The sequence below is a fragment of the Nicotiana tabacum genome, chromosome 11 (assembly GCF_000715075.1).
Source record: "Nicotiana tabacum cultivar K326 chromosome 11, ASM71507v2, whole genome shotgun sequence".
Classification (NCBI taxonomy): Eukaryota; Viridiplantae; Streptophyta; class Magnoliopsida; order Solanales; family Solanaceae; genus Nicotiana; species Nicotiana tabacum.
The window spans coordinates 64,099,877-64,126,869 of NC_134090.1; the positions used below are offsets into that span (position 1 = coordinate 64,099,877).

The window sequence follows — 26,993 nt, forward strand, 5'->3', positions numbered from 1 at the left end:
GATGGCTTATTTTGGGGAAAGCCTTACGGGAGTAGCCTCCGAATGGTTTCTGGATCAAGATACGTCTCGATGGTATGTCTGGGATGACATGGCATGGGCCTTTGTCAATCTGTTCCAATACAATATCGACATTGCCTCAGTCCGCATTTACCAAGTGAAAGTTTTAGGGAATATGCCATTAAATGGAGAGAGCAAGCAACTCGAGTTAAGCCACCCATGGATAACCACGAGCTAATCACTATCTTCCTTCAAGCGCAAGAGCCAGATTACTTTCAAAACATGATGTCCGCAGTTGGCAAATCCTTCTTGGAAGCAATCAAAATGGAAGAAATGGTAGAGAATGGTCTTAAGACAGACAAAATTATAAGTCAAGCAGTTTTTAAAGCAGCAACTCAGGCTATCCGGGTTGAATCTGATAATTTTAGCGACACAAATGAGGAGGTTGAAGAAATTATGATGACATAAGGGTCGAGAAGAGGTCCTAGGAGAACATCTCGAATGTATGAGCAGCCTCCTCAAGTTTTCCATGACTCCCCTGAGCAGTATTATCCACCTCAGAACCCTCAATACTCTGTCGCTCCACCTCAGTATATTTTCCAATCACCAAAACACAACAGAAGGCGAGCATGAGCATCACGAAATCTCCAGCAACCTCCACAAAATTTTCAGGTGCCCTATATCCCACATCCAAGCCAGAGGTATAAAGGGGAACAAAGGTTGAAAGATAATTTTACACCAATACGAGAGTCCTATGCAAGCTTATTTGAGAAGTTAAAGCATTATGACATGATTGCACCTATTCCTCCAAATCATGTGGACCCCCGTGAAAGAAACTTTGACCCTTCTAAAAGGTGTGAATACCATTCCAATGCCCAAGGGCACAATGTTGAAAGCTTTCGGGATTTGAAAAGAGAAATAGAAAGGATGATCCAGGAAAACCTGATTATGATCCAAGACAGTGACACCCAGAATATCGCGCAGAATCCTTTACCTGCACATCATGATGCACACTTTGTGGGGATGATGCCTGGTGACATGGAGTATGAGAATCCTCTCGGGAACTTGCTAACTGAAGTTAATGATGTTGAAATTGGAGAAGGCTCTGCTGATTCAAATGAGTAAATTTGTGGCTAAATGTCAAGCCTAGCAATTGAAAAGTCATTCCCTCCTCACTAGGAAGGAATCTTGGTAGCTTGTTTTGATGTTTTTTATATTATCTGGGTTATTTCAGGGTTGTGATCCAGATTTTATTTGTTTTATTGAGTCAAACCCTTCTATCCCTCCATTATGTTTGTATGAGTCTTGTCTGTCTGTTCTGTTGCTATTTTCATTATTCGGGTTATTTTAGGGTTGTAACTCATATTTTAGGTCACTTGTTTAGTTGTAAAACCCTTTCATCCTTTACTCAGTAAAACATAGTTTGTCCTTTTGTGTTATTCTGTTCCTAGTTCTTTTCTTGCTAGTTCTAATGACATGACATGCATGCGGAAATTTTGACCAAATCTTAGAAACTGAATTAATCTGGAATTGGATAATTGAAAAACAAAATACTTTTGAGGATGAATAAAGAGTTGAAATACTGTGGAATTAAGGTCGAGTAAAATTCACCTTCAAATCATTGTGAAGATCAGGCTTGAGGATATTTAATCAATTGATTCGTTGGAAAGTTTGACACTAAGGGATGAAAAGTGTCTTGTAGCCACGAAACACCAAGAAGACAGACATGTTCGTCAATGATGTGATCGCAAAAAGATATATGTTTGGCGTTCTCGAGGTTAAGAGACCCTTTTTCTGCTACCCAAACACTTTATATCCTTTGCCACCCCTTTGAGCCTGTGTTATTTTCTTTGGCCACCCTCTTTTGGAATCAAGTTTAGAGTCGAAAAAAATGAAAAATGAAAAAAAGAAAAAGAAAAAAGAGAGAGAAAAAAAGAGTCCATGTCCCAAGAATACAAACTGGGGCAATTCTTATAAAGTTCAAGAAAAAAAATGAAGAAGAAAAGAATTGTCAAAGGTCTATGCCCTCAAAAAATAGAAGCTGAGGCAACTTGTTTTGAAAACAAAAAGAAACAAAAAGATAGAAAAAAGAAAAAGAAAAGACAAAAAAAAACAGAAAGAAAAATGAAAAAAAAATTAGTTAGGTCAGATGTTTGAACTACGTTCGACTTGATTCCTTAAAAAAATAAGGATACATAGGCAGCCTCACGGTTCGGTCCAACCAAATAAGAATTCAAAAAAAATCCAAAAAAATCCCCAATAGCTGAAACTGGGGCAGAGATTTTATTTCACTTGTAAAAGAGTCGGTTCCAAGAGTTGTAAGTCCATAACCCCTCATTTTGAGTTTACTTTGAGCCTTCAAGCCGACCTTTCTTTCCAACCCTATCCAAAAACCTTCCAAATAAAGACCTCCCGATATGCCTTCAAGAATGCCAAGAGAAGCATGCAATGAGCAACGATTGTCACGCAACATAGAACACTGCCAAGTTGTTCACACAATAAAGCAAAAGAAATAGAAAAAAAATGAGAGAGTCTTACTAGTGAAAACCCTCACGGGCATTGTAAGGTAACGGTAAGCAGGGATGATTAAATGAGAGAGACTTGTTGGTGAAAACCCCTCGGGGCACCAGTAGTCAAAAGTGAGTCATGAAGCTGATGTAAAGAATTGGCACGAACAAGCCCGACTTCAAAGGTCATAAAAATGGTAAAAGGGAAGATTGGATTAGTTTGATAGATTAGGCCATTGAGCCCGAAATACATGTCATGATCATTAAGGCTAGTTATTGAAAAAAAAACTCTTCCTTCTGTCCTTCTGACAGAGGCATTTCTTGTTAATACTTGTTTCTTTGCATCATTGTGTCCTTCACTCTGAGTCAGTCCTTTTCAAAACAAGCAAGAAAAGATTTAAAAATCTGCTACCGACTTTTCAGTTGCATAAAGTAAATTTAGCCAGCACACTCAGTTGTTACTTTTAACATGCCTTGAGGATTCATTCAAAAGCTTCCCCCAAAAGACTCTTGTCAGCCTGCTTGGCGCAAGAAAGATAACTGGTGATTCTCTTTGACAGACAAATTGCTCAAAAAGCAGAAAGTCATTCAAGATATCGGAAAGGGTCACCTAGGCAAAGATCTCCAGTTGAGATAAGGCTGATTGAGCCGCAAGTACAAATAATACTAGGTGAAACAATTAGGGTTGATGCAGAGCAAAAATTTCCTGAAGCCGACTCAAGCTGATTGAGCAGAAGCCAAGCTACCCAAGACTCAAGGCCACAAACCGACCACCATTTTCAAAATTGACAAATTTTTCTTTGTATGAAAAGGAACAAATCAGTGCAAGGAAAGTGATTCAAAAGAAAAAAATGAAAAAAGAAAAAAAAAACAAAAAAAGAGAAGAAAAAGAAAAGACGAGAAGAGCCGACAAAGGGAAGTTTCTCGAATCTTTGCCTTTATTTGTCTTGCTATTGTGCATAAAATCTTGCCATTGATTTTCACATTTTTTCTCCTAGGATAAAAAGTCCTAGTCTGATGGATTTTCCTCCCAATCGAAATCTTAGTGTGATGATTTTTTCTCCTAAGATAGAAAACCTAGTCTGATGAACTTTCTCCTAGGATCACAATCTTAGTCTGATGAATTTTTCTCCTGAGATAGAGGATCTAGTCTGATGAATTTTCTCCTAGGATCACAATCTTAGTCTGATGAATTTTTCTCCTAAGATAGAGGACCTAGTCTGATGAACTCTCTCCTAGGATCAAAATCTTAGTCTGATGAATTTTTCTCCTAAGATAGAAGACATATTCTGATGAACTTTCTCCTAAGATAAAAATCTTAGTCTGATGAATCTTTCTCCTAAGATAGAAAACCTAGTCTGATGAATTTTCTCCTAGGATAAACGTCTTAGTCGGATGAATCTTTCTCCTAAGATACCAAAAAACAAGAAAAAAAAAGAGAAAAAGGCCTAGTCTGATGAATTTTCTCCTAGGATTAACGTCTTATTCTGATGAATCTTTATCCTAGGATAGAAAACCTAATATGATGAATTTTCTCCTAGGATAAACACCTTAGTCGGATGAATCTTTCTCCTAAGATACCAAAAAAAAGAGAAAGAGAGAAAAAGGACCTAGTTTGGTGAATTTTCTCCTAGGATTAACATCTTACTCTGATGAATCTTTCTCCTAAGATAGAAAACCTAGTCTGACGAATTTTCTCCTAGGATAATTTGAAAAAAAAAGGGAAGTCTATATTTGAAAAGAAAAAAAAAAGAAAAAGAAAGAAGAGGGTCAATTTTTAGTTTTCTTGAAATCAGGGGTCCTGCCTGGAGAATAAAGTCAGCTTTTACTTTAGTCAAGCTTAGTTTCTAGTTTTCCTAGTCTATTCTTTAGTTTACTCTCATCATTGCATCAATAGTACACGTGGTTTACAATTTTGCTAACAACTCACAAATCTTCCTAGTGCAAACTGGGGCATAAAAAATTTCTTTTGTTTTGTTGTAATCAGGCGCCCACCTGGAGAACAAGGAAAGACAACTCAAGTTTCAAGGGAAAGCAGTTTCGAAAGAAGAAAACTCAAGTTTCAAGGGAAAGCAGTTTCGAAGGAAGACAATTCCAGTTTTAAGGGAAAATGGTTCAAGGTGAAAGGGAAAACAATGTCAAGTAACAAGAGAAGACGGTTCAAGTTCAGCAATCAGGCGCCCACCTGGAAAAAAAGGGGAATTTAATTCAGAATGCAATTTAGGTCAACAACAAAAGAAGCTCGCATCAAGAATGCAAGTCAGCAGTCCAAGATGATCAACAGAAGTTAGTCATAATCCAAAATAAAAAAGAAAGAAAGACAAGAAGTAAATCCAAATGTAGAAGTTAATGAAAGATGTGAGCTGCTCAAGACAGGGCTGAGGTCACAAGCTCTGCATGTCCCGTTTTGGTCTGAAAAGCTGAAGAAGATTGAACCAAAACCTGCGGCTAACAAGCATCAAGATTCAGATCAGGGTCCGCATGAAGAACCAACCAAGACTCAAGATCAAGTTTCAGAAGACTCATAGATAGGAATCTTGTAACTCGTAGCTGATAGGTTTAGTTAGTCTTTTTATTTTTGATTTTGATGTAATAGCGGGATCGCGGACCGGAACATCAGCGGAACGGCACCTCGACCGGCTCTTCACCTCGGCATACTCCGTCATCTCACTCACCTCTGAACTACACGTGGCCTGATTCCTTTATAGCCAAGGATATGTAGGTAGCTCAGATACCAGGGCTCGGTCACATTCTCCTTCCTCTTAGTTTTTGGTCTCCTTAAATAAGGGTCGGGTAAAAAAAACATGTCTAGTCGTTCTTTGTCCGAAAACTCTTCGCGTTTCCAGTCAAAGAGGGGCAACTGTAAAAATGTGATTTTTGACCCTCCTCGAAATTTCACCTTTTAGCATGTAAATATTTAATTTAGGCCTAATAGCATTATTTCAACTAAATTTTACTCTTTTACTTTTATTTTATTACAAGAAAAAGAAAATTACAAAAATAGGTTCATTAATGTTTTGTAGTCATTTTTAATCATAAAAAATACCAAAAAATAATCTTGTTTTAATGGTCATTCTTATTTTAATAGTTATTTTACTTAAGTAGGATTCATTAATAAATGAGATCGCATTTTTAATCTCGTTCGCGGAAAAAAAATAGAACTTGGGCTCGAGAAACCCATTTTTATGCCTAATTTTGGACCTAGCTCATAATTCCCAAACCCATAATTTCTAGGCTCATACCCCTAATCTAATCCCTACCCCTATATAATAGTACCTAAGGTCTAAATAGTAGGTGAGTGCCTAAAAAAAATCTGAAAAAACCATCAACGTCGTTCTTGAACCATATATACAAGACCCCTGAACATTCTCCTTCCCCCATGAACAGAACGCCTAAAAAACCTATCAGCCAGCCATTTCTATAAGAGAGCTAGACCTTAGAACTCTAATTTACAACCCCTTTCTTCATAGGAAAATGCTACCAACAGAAGCTTATGAAACCAATTTCTTCTTCAATTTACCCTAGTCATATCTTACCACCCATTTCCTCCATTGAAGCCCCTACAAACCTCTTCCAAAACAACACCATTAAAGTACCAAAAATGCAGCTAAAATAACTATTTTCCCCTCATTAATAGCATGAAACCCAGCTGAAAAAAATAGCATTAAAATAGCCATGAAATTCGCTGAAATTTAGAGGTCGCATTCGCGGTCCCGGAACCGCTGCTCTTCTATTAGTCGAGGTTCGGTTCGCATTTTCGCTCTAATTGTTGCTAGCTTCGGTCGTTGCTAGCTGAATAGTCATCGTTTCTGTACCAAACTTTGCTAGGAGTTTTCGGTTAAATAAAGTTTAGTTGGAGGCACTTACAAAGGTCTGTTTCTTTATCTACTGTTTCAATGGTATTATGTTTGCTTTATTTGGGTATCGCTTTAATTAAATGCTTGATTTTTGTTTTGTTTAGTTTCTTGTAGATATTTTCCTTTTAGCTTTGTGTATTTCATCTACGTTTAGCTTCATTATTTCTGAGTGTCTTATGTTTGGTTCATCATTTTCGTTTGGTGTTGTCTCATGTTTGTTACTGCATCTTCTCGTTAATTATGAAAATTACAAAGATTAATTGAATAATGAGGGAATTAGTGATAATGGGCCGTGTGTTTGATTTTTTAGAAATTAAAAGGTTGTGGTTGTGGTATATAAGCTAATAGTAACGTATTGGATTGTGAGGGGGTTAGATAGAGCTAATTGGGATGGGTTAAGTTTGATTATTGATGGGCCGTGGACTTTCATTGAAATCTGGAGGTAAACATGCCATTTGTTTGGACTAACATGAGTGAGTTAGACCATGCTTCTTCTATCCAACCAAATAAGGATTGAACGCTAGTACGTGTCGACCAAATACACAAATTGTATACACACCAAGCTTTTCAGTGGATTAATTTTTTTTTTAGGAAATTGATTAACTTTTTTTAATGAACACTTGTAGTGTGCTTTAGGCGCGATTAAATAAATCATCATGACTATGGGTACGGTTCTCGTGACATAGTTATGATGCCTAATTTCCAAACTCGGGTGTGCATTTATGTGACCCAAATTCAAATCTCAACAATGTAAGATAAAATTTGTCGAGGACCGCGGGTGTATTTATGTGATGTGGTTCAAGACGTGTTTTAATAACGTTGCAATCTTCCTAAAAATAAATGAAAGCGGTTATAAAGTTAAAATTGCACCATAGGCTAGAACATGGGTTAAAATCAAGTAAATAGGCCAAATATAACAGTTGAGCGACCGTGCTAGAACCACGGAACGCGGGAATGCCTAACACCTTCTCCCGGGTTAACAGAATTCCTTACCCGAATTTTTATGTTCGCGGGCTGTAATACAGAGTCAATCTTTTCCTCGATTCGAGATTTGAACCGGTGACTTGGGACACCATAAAATTATTCCAAGTGGCGACTCTGAATTTTTAATATAATAATCCCATTTTGATTGTCACTTTAAATTGAAAAAAACTCCCTTATATACCCCTTTACGGGGGTGTAGGTAAAAAGAAGGTGTGACAAAACTCAGCACACAGACTAGTCTTCACCAAATTTAACTCATTTTAAAACTTAATGTGTGCTGAGCTTGCAACTTCCTTTCCCTTTTCAAAGTTTCTAGGCCTACTTACCATTTTAAATTCCTCAATTGTCTCTTTCAAGTCTACTACCACCACTACTAGGCCATCTCTCTCTTCCTCAATGATAGCAACTCTATCGGTCAAGATTTCTTTTTCTTTACTTGCACACTCAATGATTTCTTTTAAGTCCACAACAACAACCATTAGATCATCTCTTTCATGGAAATTTTCTCATCTAAGACATCTTTTTCCTTTTTCAGGTTCTCTATTGTTTCATTCAAATCAACTACAACGACTACTAGGTCATCTCTGGTTTATTCAGCTTCGCCTAGTTCCATAGTTAATGCATCATTATCATTGATAAGACTATGGTACACATCAATTAATACATTTGCTAATGACATGATCTTTTTAGGAGAGTAAGCTTTCAAATTTCTCTGAACATCCAGAAAATTTACCTTATCACCGTCGTCATCTTCATCATCATCAGATTGAGCCATTAAATCAAAGCTTGAATCATACTCATCTGTTTCATTTTTCACTACCATCATTGAACTATCACCATGATCATTTTCTTCTTCAGATTCACTGGAGGAGTCTCCCCATTCAGCAAGAGCTTGCTTTACAACATTGTTACCATCATTCTTTCTATTGAAGTGTTTGTCAGGAACCTGGTTCCTCTTGGCTGCTTTGTCAAAGTTGTTATTGTACTGATCTTGCTTTAAGAGAGGAAAATCCTTGATGAAGTGTCCTAGCTTGTCACATTTATGGCTGAGGTCATAATTTCTTGGCTTGCTAGAACTTCCTCTTTTTGGAATGCCTCAATTACTGCGAACCATCTTCTGGAATCTTCTTGTCAGGTAAGCCATGTCCCCGTCTTCACCATTTGAGTCATTTGTCCGTATAGAGGACCAGGTTCTTCTCCCTCATGGGATCTGTTCTTTCATTGTCCTTCTTCTTCTTCATTTCATAAGTTTTCAAGTTTCCAACAAGTTCATCCATGGTCAATGTCTGCAAGTCCATAGCCTCTGTAATGTCGTTAACTTTGCTTTCCCAAGAACTGGGTAGTACACTAAGGATTTTCCTGACAAGCTTATTTCTCGGAATAATTTCACCAAGAGAGTAAAGCTCATTGATGATGGAGCTGAATCGAGTATGAATATCTTGGATGGATTCATCATATTTCATTCTGAAGAGCTCATATTCAGTTGTGATCATATCAATCTTGGATTGCTTCACCCGTGTTGTTCCCTTGTGAGCTGTCTGAAGAGCCTCCTAGATTTCTTTTGCTGATTGACATACTGATATCCTGTTATATTCATCAGGACCAATGCCACAAACAAGAATTTTCTTAGCATGAAAATTCTTTTCTATGGCCTTTCTATTAGTGTCATTGAATTCCTTCCTCGTCTTAGGGATGACTACACCTGATTCACTAAGGTTCTTGGTAGGGACAAAGGGTCCGTCATAAATAACATCCCATAGCACAGAATCTTCAGCCATGATGAAGTCGTGCATCCTTGTTTTCCACCATCCATAATATTGCCTGTTGAACCTTGGAGGTCTGTAAGTAGACTGGCCTTCTTCGAAGTTTGGAGGAGTAGCTATGAGGATCCTTTCTAGGTGTTAACCTGATATAAGAAACCTGCTCTGATACCAATTGATAGAATATAAGGGTCCACCAAACTCTATAGAGAACCAGGTTCTCTATCAGGTTTAACAGTACACACGCACACTGCAGAAAATAAATGACATGAGGAATTTTACGTGGAAAATTCCCAGCTTAACGGGATTTAAAACCACGACCAACCCTTGTAGGATTTTAACTTCACTACTGGGCAATTTTTAGATTACAACCAATGCCACCTAGAAATTAACCTCTTAATCCCTCACTAACTTGTAATACTCTATTACAAGCCACTTTGTAATAACTCTATTACAAAGCCTTTGCAACTTGACTAACTCTAGCCAAGACTCAAACACACAGGTTTAAGGTTTACAAAGGTTTCCTACAGAATGCTTCTAAACAAGCTAGGTAGGAATTACAATTGAAGAACTATTACAAAGTTACAACTCAACTAAGGACATACAATAACTTGATGTGGGAACTGGCCCGTAGTTGATCTGTTATGTGTTCTTGATGCACTTGAGAATTACTTCCTGGATGATCACGTGAGAGAGTTTGAGTAGTATCTCTAAGTGTACAAGTGAATGTGTTTTTCCTCCTTTGATGTTAATAATACATGTATGACCTCACATACAATGATGTAAGCAAGATAGGTAAAAATCCTTCCACAAAAAGTTGATTGTTGCACTGTTCCTATACTGTAGCGTGTGCAGGAATCAACTTTCCAACTGGAGAGTTAAATTCGTACAGTCTCTTCGGGAACTGGTATGGACCTATTCCCTTAGCTGTTCCTTCAACTCTGAAGAGTTGATTCATATCCCAAGTTGGAACCTTGTGATCTTAAGGTCTTGTAAATGTGTAACAAGTTCCTTATCTAGTTCTGGATAGTAAGTTTATTAAATCATCAAAACATAAAACAAAGTACTTGTAACCTATCATAATCCCTCAAGCCAAGGTTAACCACAACACTTACATCGCTCCTCCGGCCAAACTCAAAGCTCAACCACAGTTTTCCCTTCAGACAAGCCTCCGAACCAATAGAATCTAGCAATTTACCAACCAAACGATTCAATTTAAGCCTTAGGAACTACCAATGATTGTAAAGAATTCAATTTCGGCCATTTTTGAAAAAGTCAACAAAAGTCAAACCTGAGCTCGCTTGGTCCAAACCCAAAATTCGGACCAAAATCCGATTACCCATTCATCCCCGAGCCCGGATATATAATTTGTTTTGGAATCCGACCTCAATTTGAGGTCTAAATCCCCAAATTTCGAAATCCCTAGTTTCGACCCAAAAATCCCCAATTCCACCATGAAAACCTTAGATTTTAAGTTGAAATCTTGTAAAATGAAGTGAAAAATTGAAAGAAACTAGTTTATAATCACTTACCTATGATTTGGGGAAGAAGTGGTCTTTGGAAAAATCGCCTAGAGGGTTTCTTGTTTTGAAGGTTTTGAAAAATGAGAAAAAATCCCATCTAAGTCAAGTTTTACCAGTTGCAGATGTCGCAAATGCGACATGGGCTTCGCAAATGCGAGAAATCCATCGCATTTGTGAAGATTCTCACATTTCTGCCATCTTCTCAAATGCAAAGAAAAGTTCGCAAAAGCGAACTAAGCTGGACGCAAATGCGACCCCACGATCGCAAATGCGAAGACTGCCCCTCCAAGACCCCTATCGCAAATGCAAACTTGTATGGCCCAACTTCTCTTCGCATTTCTGATGAGAAGCTCAAAAATGCGAACCCCTCAGAGGTTGCAATTGCGATGCCTAATCTCTACAACATGATCAGTTACGCCAGCAAATTTTTCCAAGTTTAAATCACTCTGTAGCCTATCCGAAACTCACCCGAGCCCTCAGGGCTCCAAACCAAACATGCACATAAGTCTAAAAACATCATACGAATGTTTTTGAGTGATCAAATCACCAATATAACACCTAGAACTACGAATTTAGCACCGAATCAAATGAAATTCTCAAGAACGCTTTAAAATTTCTATTTTCTCAATCGGACATCCGAATCACGTCAAACCAATTTCGTTTTTCATCAAATTTCACAGACAAGTCATAAATGTGATATTGGACATATACCGGGTTCCATAACCAAAATACGGACCCGATATCCAAAAAGTCTTCTATGGGTCAAACCTTTCAAATTTATTAAGTCTTTAACTTTCAAATTTCGGCAAAGTCCGATATCTCGGGCTAGGGACTTCCGATTTCAATTCCGGGCATACGCCCAAGTCCCAAATTACGATACAGACCCACCGGGACCGTCAAAACACGAATCCAGTTCAACTCAAATAAAGTTTTTAGGCAAAATTTCTTATTTTTATTAACTTTTAACATAAACGCTTTCCGAAAACACGCCCGGATAGTGTACGCAAAATGAGGAGGGTAAAAATGAGATTTTTAAGGCTTAAAAGCATAGAATTGAGTTCTAAAACACAAGATGACCTTTCGGGTCATTACATTCTCCACCTCTAAAACAACCGTTCGTCCTCGAATGGACATAGAAAAGTACCTGAGTTGGTGAAAAGGTGGGGATATCTGCTCGCATATCGGACTCGGACTCCTAGGTAGCTGCCTCAACAGGATGACCTCTCTAGTGCACTTAAATTGAAGGATAACTCTTCGATATCAACTGACAAACCTGCCGGTCTAGAATAGCTACCGGCTCCTCCTCGTAGGTCAAATCCTTGTCCAGATGGACAGTGCTGAAGTCCAACACGTGGGATGGATCATCGTGATACTTCCAAAGAATGGACACATGAAACACTGGATGTACCGCCGATAAATCAGGAGGCAACGCAAGTCTGTAAGCCACCTCTCCCATTTGCTCAAGGATCTAGAAAGGCCCGATGTACCTTGGGCTCAACCTGCCCTTCTTTCCAAACCTCATTACACCTTTCATGGGTGACACACGGAGCAACACTCTCTCCCCGACCATGAATGCAACATCATGGACCTTACGGTCGGCATAACTCTTCTGCCTGGACTGAGTTGTACGAAGTCTATCCTCAACGATCTTAACCTTATCCAAGGCATCATGTACCAAATTTGTACCCAATCAGAGCCTCCCCCGACTCAACCATCCAACCGGCGATCGACATTGTCTACCATATAATTCCTCATAGGGAGCCATCTAGATGCTCGACTGATAGCTGTTATTGTAGGCAAACTCCCCTAGTAGCTAGAAATGATCCCGCGAACCTCCAAAGTCGATAACATATGCGCGGAGCATATCCTCTAATATCTGAATAGTGCGCTCAGACTACCCATCCATTTGAGGATGAAATACTGTGCTCAGCTCAACCTACGTGCCCAACTAATGCTGCACTGCCCTCCAGAAATGCGATGTAACCTGCGTACCTTGATAAAAAATGATAGACACGGGCACACCGTGAATACGAACGATCTCGCGGATATAAATCTCTGCCAACCGCTCTGAAGAATATGTAACTGCAACAAGAATAAAATGCGCTGACTTGGTCAGTCTATCCACAATAACCCAAACTGCATCAAACTTCCTATGAGTCCGTGGGAGTCCAACAACTAAATCCACAGTGATACGCTCTCACTTGCACTCAGGAATCTCTATCTTCTGAATCAAACCACCAGGTCTCTGATGCTCATATTTTACTTGCTACAATTTAGACACCGAGCTACATATGCCATGTAAGGCCCCGTGAAATTTTTACTCAAAACCCCGAAATCTCGTAGTGCCAAGTTAGGAATATGTGTTCGGACCTATTTGATTGATCTGTGCATTAAAAAGATAAGGAATAATATTTTTTAGAAAAGCGCATTTCTGTGGTCCATTATGTGGTCACATAATAGCTATGCGGACTGCATAGTTGCCACAGAGTGAGGTAGTTTGATGGTTAATTTTGAGGTCAACTATGTGGCCAATTATGCGATCGCATAATCAATATGCCGCATAGTCATCGCATAATCTCCTTAGAATTTTGCGAGAGGTAGTTTTGCGGTGCATTATGCGACCGCAGAACAAGTATGCAGACCGCATTCTTATTGCATACCCGGGCAGTTTCTTCATGTTTTGGGGGCCATTTTGCGGGCCGCATGTCGCATATGCGATCACAGATTGTGTCGGAGCTCCTATTTTCTAACATTTAAAACCCGACTCCATCCCATTAAAAACACCCCATTAGATCCATTTTATGCTATTTTACTGCAAATAGAGTGAGATAGGGAGTTCTAGAGGGAGAAACTAACTCTCACCAAGTCACTACAATCCTTGCCCAAATCCTTGAAGACTTTTAAGTAAAATTTGCTAGGCCTTCATCCTAAGAGGTAAGAACTTGTGCCCTAATCTATGATTTCGAAATTTCTACTAAAATAAGTGATTAACAAGTGGGTTCATGGGTATAAGGATTGATTATCTTGCATGCATAAATGATAATAGGGTATGGGGAGATTGTGAGTTAAAAAGATAGCAATTGGGGTGTAAGATGATAAAAATCTCTCACAAAAGGGTCCTAAAATCACAATGCACATTTAGTGCTTGATAATATACTCAAATGAGCTAGAATCTTAATCATGTCTCTAATTCTTGGTTCAATTTGTAATTCTCATAAAATAGATCGAAGTTGCTAGGAGTTCCGAAATTATTGTAAGAATTTAAAGAAAGCTCTATTGAGGTATGTATGGCTAAAACCCCATCTTCTTTGAAATTGAGCTTCCATGGTGTCCGTGCAAATGTTGTAAGTCCGAAATTTGATTGATGTAGTATTTGTTATATCAAATGAATGGGTGTTATGAGAATATATGTGGAAGGTGCATCTCCATGTGTTTAATGTTCTATTCTTTGTAAAATTGAGGATGTGTGGAGAACATGAACTATGTGCTAAAATGCCTAAATTTCAAGTCGAGGTTACATTGTGATTATTATGCCGAACTAGGTGAATTCCTCTCTATGCTTACACCTTGAATTGCTATTGTATGTGCTTATATCTTTAATGGCAAGGTTAATGTTGAAAATGGGAATAATGTGAAACGCGAGTTATGGAATATGGCCTAGTGCCAAGTATGATGTGGTAATTGTGGCCCCATGTGCCGATGAACTAATATATGCGAAACCAAAAAATTGAAGTGAGATGATTAATGGAAAAGGGTAATGTCTTGGTAAGACGACCTAGCTGATCGGGCCGTGATCGGATGCCATGCTACACACATGGTGGTATTGTGTTGATAATTGAACCCAGAAAGTGAGAATGAAATAGTGATTGAGATATATGTCTCAAATGAGGCAGCTTAGTCGATCGGGGCCATGATCGGACTCCGGGCAAGAAAGCGGTGGTTTTGTGAATGATGATGCAACAACATGGAATTCCCCAACCTAAAGTTATGGAAATTATGTGAAAGCTATGTGAACCCATTTATTTGGTGACGTGGTGATTGTTTGAAACTTTGTTAGTCCTTATAATTTCTTTACTCCTGTATGGTTGTTCTTTCTAACAAGATGGTGTTTAGTTATACATACTAGTACTATTCCATGGTACTAACGTCCCTTTTGCTGGGGCACTATATTTTTGAATCAATGTAGGTGGTTCTATAGCGGACAACGCCAATCGTAGGTAGCGAAACATCCTTCTCTCAGCAATCTTGGCGAGCCCATCTTCTTCCAGGGGTTATGCAGCATGTCTTTTATTATAAATTTTCACTTTTGAGATATAGCCGGGGCCTTGTTGCCGGCGTTATCATAACTATCTTTGTTATTTATAGAGGCTCCATAGACGTTTGTATAGGTTATGTTCGGGTATTGGATGGGTCACTAGACTGTGTTGTAGTTATAAACTCTTGTTTCCTCTAAACTGTAATTGCATAATGTTTTGGGAATATAACTATGGTTTGAGGATTGTAAAATAAAATGAACTAGTAATGTTTCATGTACGATCTTTCCTACTGTCTAATTTAGATGAAAGCATGGTTTCTTGATCATAGTGAGTTGGGTAGAAGGTGTCAAAAAGGATTGCTCAGTTGGATTCACTCGATTGAGTGCCGGTCGCGCCTCCCGAGGTTGGGGCATGACATGCCACTATATCCTTCTTCATCCTCCTCCACCAATAATGCTGCCGCAAGTCCTGATACATCTTGGTGGCGCCCAGATGAATAGAATACCAAGAACTGTGGGCCTCCTCTAGAACCAACTCACGAAGTCCATCCATATTAGGCACACAAACACGACCCTGCATCCTTAAAACTCCATCATCTCCAACCGTAATCTGCTTGGCATCACCGTGTCGCACTGTATCCCTAAGGACAAAAATGAGGATCATCATACTGCCACTCCCTGATGAGCTCAAACAATGAAGACCGAGTGACCGTACAAGCTAGAACACGACTGGGCTCAGAAACATAAAATCTCACGAATTTATTAGCCAATGCCTAAACATCTAATGCAAGCGGTCTCTCACCGATTGGAATGTACATAAAGCTACCCATACTCACTGATTTTCTATGTTGGCCTTCCCGGGATGATACAAGATGGTGATATCATAGTCTTTCTATATCTCTAACCACCTCCTCTGCCTCAAATTGAGCTCATTTTGCTTGAACAAATACTGCAAACTCCGATAATTCGTGAATACCTCACATGACACGCCATAAAGATAGTGCCTCCAAATCTTTAGCGCGTGAACAATGGCTGCCAGCTCCAAGTCATGGATAAGGTAATTCTTCTCGGGAACCTTCAGTTGCCATGAAGAATATGCAGTTACCTTGCCACCCTGCATCAATACCGCACCCAGACCAATACGAGATGCATCACAATATGCTGTATAAGGCCCTGAACCTGTGGGCAATACCAACACCGGCGCCGTAGTCAAAGCAGTCTTGATCTTCTGAAAGCTCACCTCACACTCGTTTCACCATTTGAACGGGACACCCTTCTGGGTCAACCTGGTCAACGGGGCTTCTATAGCTGAAAAACCCTCCACAAACCGACGGTAATAACCTGCCAATACCAAGAAACTCCGGATCTCTGTAGCTGAAGTGGGTCTAGGCCAGTTCTTGACTGCCTCAATCTTCTTTGGATCCATTTGAATACCCTCAATTGACACAACGTGCCCCAAGAAAGCAACTGAACTCAACTAGAACTCGCATTTTGAAAACTTAGCATATAACCGGCTGTCTCTCAAAGTCTGAAGAATGATTTGAAAGTGCTGCTCATGCTCCTCTCGGCTGCGGGAGTAGATCAAGATATCATCAATAAATACAATCACAAAGGAGTCTAAATAAGGCTTGAACACTTGGTTCATCAAATCCGTAAATGCTGCTGGGGCATTTGTCATCCCAAATGACATCACTAGAAACTCATAATGCCCATACCGAGTCCGAAAAGCTGTCTCAGGGACATCAGATGCACTAATCCTCAACTGATGGTAGCCAGACCTCAAATCACTCTTTGAAAACACTTTGGCACCCTGAAGCTGATCAAATAAGTCGTCAATCCTTGGCAATGCATACTTGTTCTTGATGGTGACTTTGTTCAACTGTCGATAATCTATGTATATCCTCATCGATCCATTCTTCTTCTTCACAAATAACACGGGCGCACCCTAGGGCGAGACACTAGGTCTAATAAAGCCCTTATCAAGCAAGTCTTGCAATTGCTCCTTCAATTCTTTCAACTCTGGCCGGGCCATGTAGTATGGCAGGATAGAAATGGGCTGAGTGCCCGGAGCCAAATCAATACAAAAGTCAATATCCCTGTCGAGTGGCATCCCCGGCAGGTTTGCAGGAAACACCTCTGGAAACTCACGAACAACCAGTATTGAATCCATGGAATGAACCTCCACACTAGAATCACAGACATAAGCTGTAGACATGTAATTTTTGATCCTCCCCAAGATGTTTTATATTTTAGCATTTAAATACTTAATTTAGGTCTAATATAGTTATTTCAACTAATTTTGACTCTTTTACTTTATTTCATCACAAAATAAAAATTACAAAAAATATTTTATTTATGTACCTTTCATAAAATTAAAAAAAATACAAAAATAGTACCTTATTTTTATTTTTATATAATCTTGAAAACACAAAAATAGTTTTATGTTTTAATATAGTTTAGTTCGATTAATTAAGATTAGTTTTATATTTTTATATTATAAATTGTATATTAGAAGGAAGAATTAGTTTTGGGTTGTTTTATCCTATTTTAATCTTGTAGTCAATTGTTTTTAGTCTTTGTCCTAATTTTAAGGCTCAATAATATCAAACCTATGCCCCCTTAACCTAAAAACCCTATCTGTATAACCAAAATTAGACCTAGACCTACAGGACCCTAGACCTAACGCCTAAAAAGCTGACACACAAGGATACAATCCGCCGTTTTCCACCAAAAATTAGACCCCACCCCCAGAAACCCTTCTTCCTCGCCCCACCCCAAACGACCCTCTCTTCAAGACCTACACACATATACACGCATAGAGATCTGAAGCAACACCAATGGGCAGAACCCTGTAATCCAAAGACCAGCGACCACCCCTCACGCCACCACACACACACAGCAGCCACTGCTTTTTCTTCACTACACACCACCAAGCCATCTGGCCGGAGATGCCATGAAAATCCGCAGACCACTGTCCTCTGCATTCTCTTAGTTGATTTTTAATTTCTGATTTTCCAAAAGAAATCATGGAATTCTACGGGGTTTGATTGGGTTCGCTCCGATGACGATTCGAGTTTCCGTTTGAGGTTCGGGGTCAGATTGTGAGTTTGATTCCATCCGCTGTTAAGGTTCGCGTTTTATGCTGGTCTTTTGCCGCCAATTTTGCTCGGATTTAGAGTTGAAATTTGTTTTTTGGAGCTGTAACTCTGCTGCTCATTGTGCTGAACTAATTATAGTTTCTTCATTAGTTTTCTCCTTCAATTTAGCCATTTCGAGGTATTCCCTAACTCCTGATTTCGTAATCCCGTATAGATTTAGCAAATCATGTCTGTTCTACAATGTCGTTGCTGAAATAAAACTATATGTTCTTCATAGTTGAATTCTATTGTTTTCACGGCTGAATTCTATTGTTATCACAGCTGATTTAGTTCTATTGTGATTTCACTTGACTCTCAAACTTGAATTAATTGTCGTCATCCTATCTTCTGTTTAATAGAATTACGCCGACATTTTCTTGTTGATTGAAGAGGTTTAACTGAATGTGCTAGTATCTCGAGTTTACAGATCTTGTCACTGGTTGATTAGATCTATAAATATTGAGTTTAAAGGTGAAGCTCTAGATTATTTGTGGTTTATTGTTAGATGATTGTGTATGGATATAAAGCTTATACAGTTGCTTAAGAATTGCAGCGAGCGTAGCCTCTGTTGTAATTTAGGCCATTGATTAAGTTTTGATCCTCGTTTTAATTCACTGTGACCCATTCCATAGCTAAGAATGCAAATTTGACTTTGAGTAGTGTAGATGTTACTTTTACTTTGGATAGAATTTCTAGTTGTTCATGGCTCAAATTTGTATGTATTTTAAAATCTTGTACATGTTAGATTAATTTGAGATTGATAATATTCCCAAGTTAAAGGTCTAAATTTCCGGAAGTAGCCATATCTTTTCTTTTAGTAATGACCAACCAGAAGTTGGTTGAATAAGCAGTAAATTATGCTTATCCAATATTGTATTCCATAAATCTTTGAACTTCGCAAGCCATCACAATTCAGTTTAGTTGCAAAAAAATGAGTTTCGTAGTTTGCTTTAGGCGCGTTAATTAAACAATTATTATGGTTACGAATACGACTTCCGTGACGCAGTTGTGATTTGTAATTACTAAAATCTGGGTGTACATTTCATGTGACCCGATTCTAATTTCCAACAAAGTTAAATAGAACGTGTCGTGAACCGCGAGTGCATTTCATGTAGCGTGGCTTACAATATGTTTTAAATAACCTTGAATTTTCCTGAAATATTAAAAGCGGTTAAAAGGTTTAAAGATGCACGTAGGTTTAAAACATGTGATTAATCAGATAATTAGGCCATATTAATAGTTAAGTGACCGTGCTAAAACCACGGAACCCGGGAATGCCTAACACCTTCTTCCGGGTTAACAAAATTCCTTACCCGGATTTCTGTGTTCGCAGACCATAAATAAGAGTCAATTTCCTAGATTCGGGATTTTAAACCGGTGACTTGGGACACCATAAATTATCCCAAGGGGCAACTCTGAATTTTAAATAAATGATCCCGTTTCGATTGTCATTTAAATTGGAAAAAACTCCTCTTATAACCCCTTCTAGGGGTAGGAAAAAGGAGATGTGATAGCTTTGTCGACTCTGTTGGGGACAAGAAACAAGAATCTCTGGTTCAGGGTTTAGAATTCGAGCTTAGAATATCTGTTATAGTTAGCTTTATTTATTATATGATTTTTACATGTTTGAGCCTAATGTGATAAATGTCACTTTTTACCGCTTTGATATTGTTTGAACTGTATATAAACTGTTACAAAACCCTCCTCTCTTTGAATCTTCTAAATCATCTGGGAAGGGTGCACTTCGTGTGACTTCTCTTCTGTTAGAGTCATATCCCAATTTTAGAACGAGGTTCGGACAAGTTGCAAAGCCGGTGAAGCTTCTGTATTCCCGGTACACTGCCCCCCTCGGCTCGAGCTGTCCGCTCGGGTAAGCCAGGTCTAGAACAATACACCCAAGTTTTAAATATAGTATAACATAGCCTCATGCCAGATCCCTAGTAGGAATGCTTGTTTGCATCACATGCATTTGACTTTGGGGACTCAACACATGAGTTGGGTCTGTCTATGATAGGTGCACCCAAAATAACAAACCATCCTGATGCATCCTAATATTCTACATATTGCAATCTTCAAAGGTAAAATGGGTTATTTGGCGGACCAATGAGGTTTGAGGGTAAATGAGAAAAAAGAGGTTGAAGTGTAAAAATAAAGCAAATAGGGCCCAGTTATATTTTTCTTTCACATTTTTTAAGAAAAAGAAAAAAAAACATGAAAAGTCCAAAAAGATTTTGCACTTTTCCATCATTTCCCAAAAAAAAAAGGAATCAAAAAAAGGGAAAAAGAAAATCCAAAAAGAGTTTACATGTTTCATCATTTTTCAAAAAGAAAAGACAAAAATATATTTTCTTCAAATAAGTGTTTTTTTTAATTCTCGCCCGTATCCAATCTGCCCGAACTACGCATACCTGATTCTCGTATTTCGAGGCGTGATACCTAGGCAACCCACATAGGGTCCGATTTTTCTAGTGAATCTTAGGTTCTTGGATTCGCGGGGTCTTAGCGAAATCTTGCATTTTTAGCCACTTTTAGCCACAGGTTAATTTTAGAAAAATAGTCACAATCATGTCTTGCATGTGTCCAACAGGAAGGGTTATTGTCTCACGTAGCGTTCTAGGTCTTTAACTTTATTTGGTCTTAATTTTCTCATACAGGTGTAGATTTACTTACCGGAGTTTGAGAATGACAGATGCCCCAGGACTATCTAGTCAGGATCGCTCATTCAGGAGTGGCTTAAGGAGATTTTTTAATGTTTGAGTCTATTTTTCTTTTATGCCGTCTTTGTACAGTAATGTCGAGTCTTTTAGGTGATGTTAGAATCTGTCATAGTTTAGTTAACTTTGTCGAGTCTTTTATTATTATACTTCCTATTTTGTATTTGAAAAAAATGTTATAAATCAAAAATTCAAAAAAAAAAAAAGAAATTTTGCGTTTTATATTTCCGTTAGAAGTTTTCTTTAGAATACTAATTCTAGAAATGAAAAAAAAATTCCTTTGAGGTGGTTTTCCTTAGGAAATTAATATTTAGAGCTCAGAATAAAAAAAAAGTGTTTTTATATTTCCTTTAGTATATTAAGACTAAAAATTCAAAAAAAGAGAGAATTTTCTTTTAGTACCTCTTTAAAAGTTTTCTTTAAGATATAAATTCCAAAAATTCAAAAAGATTTTTTTATGAGGTTCTTCTTTGGGAGATTAATGAAAAATGAATAGAAAAAAAATTCCTTTTATTTTTACTAGAACTTTAGGACATTGTACATAGAGAAAAAAATAACAACATACTTTATCTTTGGTTTATCTTCAGAGTTTTTCCTTTAGGTAATCAAAACTGAAATCCAAAAACATTTTTTATCTTTTTTATTTCTTATTTCGAAATCTTTCTTTGCGATATCAAATGAAAATTCAAAATATTTTTTCTTTGGTTTATTCTTTTGATTTCCTTCCTAAAAAAAGAACGTTAGTTTATTTAGTCTATTCTCGATTTTCCCAAAGTATGCAAAAATCTGATTCATGCGGCGTCATGATACATAGGCAACCTACATAGGGTTCGATTGAATCATTTTTTATATATATTAAAAGAAAAAGAAAAAAGAAAAAAAAGAAAAAAATTAGAAAAAAGAGGTGAAATTAGGGGATGTGAGAAATGAGAGGAAAGAAAAGAGTGATAATCAGAAAAAAAGGAAAGAAAATAAGCAAGCCAAGAGTGCCAGAATAGAAAATAAAAGAGAAGATTGAAATGAACAAATTGGGATGATGCCAAGTGACCTTGTGACCCTCGAAGTCATATTTGAACCGTTAATTGTTGCTAGGTACATTGCACACAATGTGATATTTGCAGTTGTTAAATGCCCTAATGCTAACGTGATGACCTCATTTTGTTCCCTTTTGTTATCTCCATTGAGCAGAAGGGAGGTTGGTTTGTGGTTCTTAAGGTAACTCATCCATACAACACAAGGTTAAAGAGCAAGGTAGCCATGACTAGCAAAGACTTGGACACATGAGTTGTTGACCCGTCGAGGGAGTTTGTGGAGTCGGAGTCTAAATTGAAACGGGAGGTCCAAAGGTTGAAACAACAGATGACAGAAATGTATCAATCTTGGATCAGGGGACATCCTCTACCTTCATTCCCCACTAACTACACTGAAAACCCTGCAATTATCCCCACTATTATCACAAATCCAGATTTCCACTGCTGCTGATATCTCCCCACAACCTTTTCATACTCCACCCCTCAAAACCACCTCGCATCCTGCTCTTTTGACCACTCATGTTTTGGTAGCTCATCCACTTGCTACCTTTCCTCGATCCTCTAACGAGGCTGTGTTCAAAGTCCCCGATGCCAAACACTATGCTCCTGAACCAACTTTCAAAGTCTCGGATCCACACTCTCACGCTCCTTATTTTGAGCCTCCCGGTGAAACTGAAAAGCCTGCTATGACAGTGGAGCAAGATGAGATATCCAGGAAGGTGAAAATATTAGAGTAGTCTTTAAGAAACACGCAAGGGATAAGGAGCCAGATGAGCGTGTCTTACAAAGACTTGTGTTTGTTTCCTGACTTCCAACTGTCTGCTGGGTTTAAGATGCCAAAGTTTGATTTATATGATGGGCACGGAGATCCCGTGGCCCATTTGAGAGGTTACTGTAGTAAGATGAGAGGCGCCAATGGGAAAGACAAATTATTGATGATGTATTTCAGTCAGAGTCTGAGTGGGGCAGCTCTGGAGTGGTAGACCCGCCAAGACGTTAGCAAGTGGTACACATGGGACGATATGACTCAGGTCTTTGCCCATCACTTTCAGTACAATATAGAAATTGTCCCGGATTGCATGTCCCTTACCAAGATGAAAAAGAAGCCTAATGAAAGCTTTAGGGAATACGGGCTCAGATGGAGAGAGCAAGCTGCCAGAGTCAATCCCCCGATGGAAGAAAAAGAGATGGTCGAATACTTTCTTCAAGCTCAATAGCCAATTTACTTTGGGCATTTGGTCTCGGTTGTGGATATGCCTTTTAATGATGTGGTAAAAATGGGAGAAATGGTAGAAGATGGGCTGAAGTCAAGCAAGATCATGAGCTATTCTTCTTTAAAAGCCACAACACAAGCAATTTAGAACGGCATAGGCGTTGATACCTAATTCTTTATGTTGCCAAGGTTTTCTCAGGATTAGGATATGGTTCAACGAGTCCGCCTCACCAATATACTCAGCCTCAACCCCAATCCCAAACCTATCCCCAAACTCCGCATAATCCACCTTAGTATTATCCTCCGAATAATGTCCGGTCATCTGTCCAACCACCGGGTCACTCCTTATGGTGAGCGCAAGCACCGCATAATGCACTCTTGCCTTCACAACATTTTCGAGCACCCAACAACCCTAGAAAACAGGGGCAGGGAGGGGAACAAAGGCAAAGAAATAGTTTCACGCCAATCGTGGAGTCCTACACAAGCTTGTTTGAAAAGTTAAAGCACTCTGGCCTGATTGAGCCGCTCCTTGGCTATACTCCAGACCCATATGCAAAAGGTTTTGATCCTACTGTACGATGCATGTACCACTCTAATGTCCAAGGGCATAGCATTGAATATTGTCGTGCATTGAAAAGGGAAATAGAAAGAATGATTCAAGAAGAGATAATTGTGATCAAGGACAGTGACAGGGAGCGTGTGAATCCTCTTGGGAACTTGCTGACTGAAGTTAATGATATTGAAGTTGGTAATGGTCTTGGCAATATTGATGCGGAACCCAGTGGCTAAGATGTCGTTCTTGGTAATTGGAAAGACGCTCCATTTCTTGGTTAGTCGGGGAGGAGTCTTAGTGGTTTATTTTGTTGTCATTTCTGTTATCCGGGTTATTTTTAGGGTTGTAATCCGGATATTGTCTTGTGACTCAAACCCTTATATCCTTTTATTTGCCTAGTTTGTTTAGTCATAGTAGCTCGTTTAGTGTTGTCTAGTTTTGTTCCAGGGTTGTAACCCCATCTTATTTTACTTGTTTTGTTGTTCAAACCCTTTCACCATCTGTCTAATGCAATTTCCCGTTTTATGTTATTTCTAGTCAGTGTTTGTTTAGTTCTCTTTCCCTTTTATAGTTCTTTTCCTGCTGACTCTAGTGACACGACATGCACGCGTAATTCTCAGTCCGGTCTTAAAAGTTAGTTTAGTCATGAAACAATGAAATAATTTTGAAGATGATAGGGACATTTGAGGGAAATAAGTAAAGGCATTTTTAGATCACTTCAAGCCCGAATTGTGTGAAACTGGGACAGATAGAACATAAAGAAACACTATGAAAACGCATCCTGCCACATCAGGTCGAAGATAAAGGCAAGTTTGCCCCAAATTGGCAGGGACCGTTCGTGGTAACGAGAGTGTTGTCCAATGGTGCTTTGTATTTAACAGATGTAGAAGGCAAATGTGTGGATATGGTTATCAATTCTGATGTAGTCAAAAGATATTATGTATGATTTCTTTGGTTTGTTTAATTGTGTTATTTGTATTTGGCATGCTTTGAAGATTGGAATGACGAAGACATTTTATTATTCTATCTAAACACTTTATCCCTTTTTATCCCTTTGAGCCTTATTTATTTTCTTTCATATCCCTCTTTTGGAATTAGAAGCAGAGTTTAGAAATATGATACAGAAAAAAAAGGAGGGAAAAGAAAAAAAAAAGAAGAGAAAAAGAGAAAGAAAAAAATGGAAAAAGAGTAAAGGAAAGAAAAGAAAAGAAAAAAAATAGAAAAAGAAAAAAGAGTGTGAAAAGTACAAAAACAAAGCAATTCCTTAGTCATGAACTACGTTTGACCTGATTCCTTTTAAGGATACGTAGGCAGCCTCACGGTTTGGTCCCATCAAAATAAAAATTCAAAAGTCCCCAAGCAAAGAAACTGGGGCAGAAGTTGTGGTTGTGGTAAGAGATCTGATTCCAAAAGTTGTAATTTTGAGCCCCTTTAAGCTGTTTTAAGCCTTTATGATACCCTTTCTTTCTAATCCTATCCAGAAGCCTACATTACGGTCCAAAGAAAGACCTTCCGATCAATCTTTGAGTAGTGCCAAGTCAAGCGAGTTAGAGGTACGATTCTCATCAGGGGCAACACTCCATTTTGCACAAGGAAAACAAAAAAATGAGAGAGTCTTATCGGTGAAAACCTTCACAGGCACCATAAGGCGACAATAAGTTGAGAGAAAGAACAAAATGAGAGAGGCCTGATGGTGAAAACCCTTCGGGCACTACAAGTCGAATAAGGACCGTGAATCAGATGGGATAATCGGAGCATTGAAGCCCAGTTTCACGACTCAGAGATACAACAAGAGTTGAGCGTTAGACTTGCTTGAGAGATTAGGCCACTTAATCCAAAGGTGCATGTCATGGTCTTTTGAATTGATATCCACATCTCATAAGTTTCTACTTCGTAATTTTCTCATTAGGTATCATATCCTTCCATTGTCCCTTACTCTGTTCCTTTTATTTTGTTTACTTCCTCTTCCTGAGTCTGTTTGGTCAGAACAAGTGAGAAATGACTTCAAAATTTGCCACCAGATTTTCAATTGCACAAAACAGAATCTGTCTTACACATCAAAGTGGCATAAGTCAGGAAAGAACAGTAGGCGCACTGAGTTGGCAACAATCATCGTGTTTTGGGATTCATGTAAAATGCAAAGGTTCGGTATAAGTCAATTCATGAGCAATGCAACAAATAAAGGGTATTGGGTTTGAACGGATCAGAGGTATTTTCTGTGATAAGGGTGACAAAGAAAGTGGTTAATCAATAAACAAGCAATGTCTTTCAAGTTGAAATCAAAGTTATCATGGCAAGTAAAGGAACAATCGCCCTCAAAGTTAAGGCCACAAACCAACCATGTTTAAACTCACAAGTTTTCTTTGTCTGAAACAGGGATGAAAGCTATATTCATATCAAAACTTGGAAACTTGAATTTTGTAGGTGTAATACCCCAGTTCTGGTTACGCAAAGGCTATTGAGAAGATCACACATCACCCCTAGGAAACGCACTTCCTAGCCTGGGTTTTTCAAGTTATGTTTTGTTTTAGGAGACACACTTCATACATTGAGTTTTCCCCCTAAGAGACACACTTCCTGGTTTGAATCATTGAAGTTCTACCTGTAGGAGATGCACTTCCTAGTCACGGTCTTTCAAGTTATATTTTTGTTTTAGGATACACACTTCCTGAATTGAGATTTTATTCCTAGGAGACGCACTTCCGTTTTGGGTCAGTTAAGTTCATTAGGAGACACAATTCCTAGTTTGAGTCATTGAAGTCCTTACCCTAGGAGACGCACTTCCTAGTCTATTTTTTTTTCAGGATATACTTTTAGGAGACGCACTTCCTAAATTGAGAGTTCATTCATAAGAGGCGCACTTCCTAGTTTGAATAATTGAAGTTTCACCCATAGGAGGCGCACTTCCTAGTTAGGGTCTTTCAAGTTATATTTTTGTTGTAGGATACGCACTTCCTAAATTGAGGTTTTATATCTAGGAGACGCACTTCCTAGATTTGGGTCAGTTAAGTTCATTAGGAGACATAATTCCTAGTTTGAGTCATTGAAGTCCCATCCCTAGGAGACGTACTTCCTAGTCTGGTTTTTTTTCTTCAGGATATACTTTTAGGAGACGCACTTCCTAAATTGAGATTTTACCACTAGGAGACGCACTTCCTAATTGGTTCATTTAAGTTCATTCCTAGGAGACGTACTTCCTAGTTTGAGTCATTGATGTTTCACCCCTAGGAGACGCACTTCCTAGTCTGGGTCTTACAAGTTATATTTTGTTTTAGGAGACGCACTTCATAAATTGAGATTTTATAACTAGGAGACGCACTTCCTAATTGGTTCATTTAAGTTCATTCCTAGGAGACGCACTTCCTAGTTTGAGTCATTGATGTTTTACCCCTAGGAGACGCACTTCCTAGTCTAGGTCTTTCAAGTTATATTTTGTTTTAGGAGACACACTTCCTAAATTGA

The 26,993-nt window shown here is 38.5% G+C and overlaps 2 long non-coding RNA genes across 2 annotated transcripts; both read left to right on the plus strand.

The window, feature by feature from the left end:
• Positions 1-5,883: 5,883 nt before the first annotated feature.
• On the plus strand, positions 5,884-15,159 carry LOC142166292 (uncharacterized). Its single transcript, XR_012696569.1, has 2 exons — positions 5,884-6,375; positions 14,815-15,159. It is a non-coding gene; the product is annotated as an uncharacterized LOC142166292 (long non-coding RNA).
• A 2,375-nt stretch (positions 15,160-17,534) lies between these two features.
• On the plus strand, positions 17,535-20,956 carry LOC142166293 (uncharacterized). The gene is made up of 2 exons (XR_012696570.1): positions 17,535-18,159; positions 20,675-20,956. It is a non-coding gene; the product is annotated as an uncharacterized LOC142166293 (long non-coding RNA).
• Positions 20,957-26,993: the final 6,037 nt, after the last annotated feature.